Source organism: Loxodonta africana, chromosome 14 (genome assembly GCF_030014295.1).
Source record: "Loxodonta africana isolate mLoxAfr1 chromosome 14, mLoxAfr1.hap2, whole genome shotgun sequence".
NCBI lineage: Eukaryota > Metazoa > Chordata > Mammalia > Proboscidea > Elephantidae > Loxodonta > Loxodonta africana.
The window spans coordinates 84744109-84749678 of record NC_087355.1 but is presented as its reverse complement, the minus strand read 5'-3'; the positions used below and the strand labels follow the sequence as shown (position 1 = coordinate 84749678).

Genomic DNA, 5570 nt, shown 5'->3' with positions numbered 1-5570 from the left:
CATGCTCTAACTTTCTTCAGCTTCCACTTGAACTCTCATATGCACAATTGATGGTCTGTTCCATAGTCAGCCCCTGGCCTTGTCCCAACTGATGTTATTGAGCTTTTCCATTGACTCTTTCCACAGATGTGGTTGATTTGGTTCCTGTGTATTCCATCTGCGGAGGTTCACAAGTATACTCACAACTATATTGGTGAAAAAAGGTATTTGCAATGAAGAAGTAGTTGGTCTTGCAAAATTCTGTCATGTGATCTCTGACATCATTTCTATCATCAAGACCATATTTTCCAACTACTGATCCTTTTTACTTATTTCCAACTTTTACCTTCCAATCACCAGTAATTATCAATGCATTCTGATTGCATGTTCAAATCAATTTCAGGCTCCAGAAGTTGGTAAAAATCTTCAATGTCTTCATTTTTGGCCTTAGTGATTGGTGAGTAAATTTGACTAATAGTCACATTAACTGGTCTTCCTGGATCAGTTAGCAGCCATCAGTATTGAGGCAAGACCCTCCATCAGCAAAAAGATTACACTTGCTAAAGGCTTAGATGATGCTTACCATTTTTTACCAATAAACCAAAAACCACTGCCATCGAGTCGATTCAGACTCATAGTGACCCTGTAGGACAGAACAGAACTGCCTGATAGAGTTTCCAAGGAGCACCTGGCAGATTTGAACAACCGACCTCTTGGTTAGCAGCTGTAGCACTTAACCCCTAAGCCACCAGGGTTTCCTTTAGCAATAAAGTATTTTTAATTAAGGTGTGCACATTGTTTTTTTGTTTTTTTCTGTTTTTAGACATAATGCTGTTGCGCTTTTTAGATTACAAAAAAAAAAAAAACTGTTGCCGTTGAGTCAATTCTAGCTCATAGCAACCCTATAGACTACAATACAGTATAAATATAACTTTTCTATGATAATGGGAAACCAAAAAAAAAAAAAAAATTCGTATGACTCATCTTATTGCTATGTTTGCTTTATTGTGGTGACCTGGAACTGAACCCATAATATCTCTGAGGAATGCCTGTGTCTCTTTTAGATGGTTGTTAAATGTAGACAAAATAAGGTATATTGTTGTTACAAAAACAAAAAACGAAACCTGTTGCCATCAAGTCGATTCCAACTCATAGCGACCCAATAGGATGGGAGTAGAATTGCCCCATAATGTTTCCAAGGAACAGCTGGTGAATTTGAACAGCCTACCTTTTGGTTGGCAGCTAAACACTTAATCATTGCTGCCATCAATTCAGGCTCCTGTTAATAGCAACCCCATGCACAACAGAACAAAATGCTGCCCAGTCATGTACCATGTCTATGATGGGTTGTGTGCTGGACAACTGTGATCGATAGGGTTTTCAATGACAGATTTCCAAAGTAGATAGCCAGGCCTTTCTTCCTAGCCTTAGCCTGAAAGCTCTGCTAAAATCCATTCAGCATCATATTCACACAAAAGCCTCCACAGGCAGATGGGTGGTGGTTGTTCAGGGAGGTACACTGGCCAGGAATTGAGCCAGGGTCTCCAGCATGGAAAGGGAAAATTCTACAACTGAACCAGCAATGTCCCTCAAGGTGTATTAGGCAATCAGTATAATGGCTGGCATATGGTGGATTAGTGTGTGCTTCTCAATGATGGAGTTGAGCAGTCAGGTAGGGTCAGCTAAAAATATGAGGGTAAAGAAAAAAGAATTGGGACAGATATGTGAATGAGTTTTAGGGCACAACACAGTGGCAGCAATACAGAGACAGGATGAAGCAAACACAGTGGGTTTTTCCCGGAGTTCCTTTTGAAAGGGCAGAATAGACCCTAGGGATAGGTGACACTTATGGAGAAACACAGAAAGAGGAGTCCCTTATCATGTGGATGAGGCTTTGGGCCAAGTCAGCACATGGTCAAGGATGGAGATTACTCAAGTGGCTAGAATACTAAGGGATGCTTGATTCTCTTTCTCTGCAGGGCTCCAGGTTAAATATGGTGGCAAGTGAGCAGACATTGAATAGGAGAAGGATCAAAAGGAAAATGGAAGGGAGAAAGAAGCACAAGACGAAAATTACCTATGTTTGGAGTCCTTGATTCCAAGCATTGGTGCAAGAATAGAATAAGCAGCATTTAGTATCTAAGGTGAGGATGTAAGGAAGGCTAAAATGAGAAAGAAATCACTCAGTGCACCCCTCATAAGAGCAGACTTAAAGCCATATGTGTGAAAACTGGTGGAACAACACAGAAAAATATTAATCGTCAGGAATGATAGGCTGACAACTACCACTACTGAATGCTTAGATCAAAGATTCTATAGAAGAATCCTGCACAAAAGGACAAAAAATGTGGAACAGAATTTCAAGTTCTCAATGGAATCCACACTTTCTGGACTGAGTGAGGCTGGATGAACCCCCTGAAACTATTGCCCTGAGATAATCTTTAAACCTTAAACTAGAACTATCCCCTGAAGTCTCGTTTGAACCAAAGTTTAGCTTAATTAATTAGTAAAGTACATCTGCCAAGAGCATTGTGCTTTTTTAAAAATCTATGTGGAATCAAATTGACAATAGCAACTTGAAAGGTTCCATGAGAAGCTTGTTGTTGGTGTTGTTAGGTGCCAAAGTGGTGCTGTTGGAGACTCGTAGCGTGTCTATAGTCACTGACTCTCCACAAACTTTGTCAATTGGAAAAACCATGCACGACTGTATCTTCATCCCTGTGGACCAGGCAGGGGAGGTGCAGGTAGGAAACGCCTGCTGGGAGTGCTACAGTCTGGAGCACAACATCCAACCCGATGGCACTATGTCCAGCAACAAGACCCTGGGGAGTGGTGGTGACTCCTTCAACACCTTCAGTGAGACAGGGGCTGGCAGACATGTGCCCTGGGCTGTCTTTGTGGACCTGGACCCTGCTGGAATAGGCTGGAATTAACTACCAGCCCCCACAGTGGTGCCTAGGGGGAGGCAGCACAGTGGGTGGTCTGCACGCTAAGCAATACCACAGCCATCGCTGATGCCTAGGCCCGCCTCAACCACAAGTTTGACCTGATGTTTGCCAAGCAGGCACTTATGCACTGGTATGTGGGCAAGGGCATGGAAGAAAGGGAGTTCTTGAAGGTCTGAGAGGAGCTGGCCGCTCTGGAGAAGGATTACGAAGAAGTGGGCACAGAGTCTGTGGCCTGTGAGGATGAGAGTGAGGAGTTCGAGAGGGTCCTGGCACCTGCAGTGCCTTCATCTGTCTTTCCCCAATTTTGTATATATCACTCTACTGCTCCTCCTACCCCACAAATACGATGTCACACACATGCGCACATACAAACCAGCCCACTGGTTATTTTAGGATGATGTCAGTCCCAGCTCTGGCCAGGCGGGGAGCAGATCAGAGGGTGCCAGCTGGTGGTCACTGAGGAGTGCAGTGCACCCAAGGGTGGGCTCTGAGCCAGGCCAGGAGGGGTGGAAGTCTCCTGGCCCATCCGGGCCTGAGTCTCACGGCAGTGCCCAGGCCCAGACTAGCCAGAGCTGCCAAGAGCTGAGCTGCAGCCTGAGGTGGGGGTTGCCTTGGAATTGGGGTGTAGCGTAATGGATTGCTTTTTGTGTGACTTTTCTAGCCATGGTCTTGTAACTCCCACCCAGGTAACTGTGGCACACCACGGGGATTGGTCAGTTTTGCCATCCGCCTCTGGGCTTGAAATGAGCCACCCCAGAGGCGAGAAAGGTAAAAGCCCACCACCACCAAGGAAGGAGAGGGTACAGTGGGCTTCCCAGCCCATGGAGCGAGAAAGCTGAGTGCCTTTGGGGAGAGACTGAAAAAACCTACCCCAGACCCAGGAATTTGGGACTTGTCAGCTTCCATAGCTGTGTGAGTCATTTCATTTATAAGGTTTGTGAGTTCTGTGAGAGGTTGCAGTGAATCAGGGAACCCAAAGACGGAGGGAGAGTGCTGAGGGGAGAGGGAGTAACTGATGTTAGAGATGATGGAGTGGGACAGCAGTTTGGAAAAGTTGGACATTCAGGAAATCCTTAACTTCTGCCTCATAGGAACCAGCTTTGCCCTGATCTTTATAAAAGAAATTATATTTTAGGGTGCAAGGCCTGGAATGTGTCCTGTGGAATGAAAACAGGCTGGGGTGCCCCCTCAGGAGCTGCCAGCCCCTTGAGCTTCCTTGATTTCCTCAGAGAGGGCATCTTTCAGAGCCAAATAAGCTTTGTCCAGGTTGTCATTGATGGTAACAAGGTGAAACAGGCCCAGCTCCTTGCTGCTCTACACGTTGGCCTTGGAGGCAGCCAGCTGCTTTCCAAGACTCTCCTCTATCTCTGTTCCAGGCTGGCTGCTACGGCTCCAGGATCAAGGGAAGGTGCCTGCACCAGATGGAAAAAGGCCACAGGTCCATCTATTTGCTGTTGCATGTGCCCTTGTCCCTTACAGATTCCCTGAGAGCTGGGCATGCTCAATGAAGTCGCCTGTGACAGTATCTCTCTGCATGGCCTCCCTGGTGACAAAGCAGTAATCTTTGCCATTCTCCTTTCTCGGCCCTGGTCCCTAGTGGTATGAGAAAGGCTGAAGCCAAGGACACTGCCATACTCTTGCAGGAGGTTTTTCAGCAGAGTGCGTTTTCTGGCCCTTGATGGGCTGCTCAACACGACAGGTCTTGGTCCTGCCATCTTTAAATTCACCTTACCCCTGGAGGGGAGGAGAGATGGAAAATCAAAGACAAGAAGCAACTGCTTTTGAGTAGACTCAGAATCTTGGTGACCCCATGTGTTTGCCAGAGTACAGCCCTGCTCCACAGGGTTTTTAATAACTAATATCTTTTTCAGAAGTATCTTGCCAAGTGGCTACGGGTAGACTTGAACATCCAAACTTTTGGTTATCAGTTGTGTTTGTTGACCATTTGAGCCACCCAGAGACTCCTCAATAACAAATTGGTCATCTCTTATCACCTCCTTGTTCCTTAATAACCTCACCTTTTTTTTTTTAATTTTTATTGTGCTTTAAATGAAAGTTTACAAACCAAGTCAGTCTCTCATACAAAAACTTATATACACCTTGCTATATACTCCTAGTTGCTCTCCCTATAATGAGACAGCACACCCCTTCCCTCCACTCTCTATTTTCATGTCCATTTGACCAGCTTCTGACCCCCTCTGCTCTCTCATTTCTTCTCCAGACAGAAGCTACCCACAAAGCCTCATGTGTCTACTTGAGCCAAGAAGCTCAGTCTTCACCAGTATCATTTTCTATCCCACAGTCCAGTCCAATCCCCGACTGAAGAGTTGGCTTTGGGAATGTTTCCTGTCTTAGGCTAACAGGTCTGGGGACCATGACTTCCAGCACCCTGACTATTAAGTCTGGTCTTTTTATGAGAATTTGAGGCCTGCATCCCACTACTCTCCTGCTCCCTCAGGGGTTCTCTGTTGTGTTCCCTGTCAGGGCAGTCATCGGTTGTGGCCGGGCACCATCTAGTTCTCCTGGTCTCAGGCTGATGTAGTCTTTGGTTTATGTGGCCCTTTCTGTCTCTTGGGCACATAATTACCTTGTGTCTTTGGTGTTCTTCATTCTCCTTTGCTCCAGGAGACTTATTGATGCATC

General features: G+C 45.8%; 2 pseudogenes; one reads left to right on the top strand and one right to left on the bottom strand.

Annotated features, from left to right (window-relative positions):
• Positions 1-1617: 1617 nt before the first annotated feature.
• On the top strand, positions 1618-3325 carry LOC111750104 (tubulin alpha-1 chain-like; annotated as a pseudogene).
• Positions 3326-3931: 606 nt separating this feature from the next.
• On the bottom strand, positions 3932-4654 carry LOC111750103 (guanylate kinase-like; annotated as a pseudogene).
• Between the last annotated feature and the right edge of the window lie 916 nt (positions 4655-5570).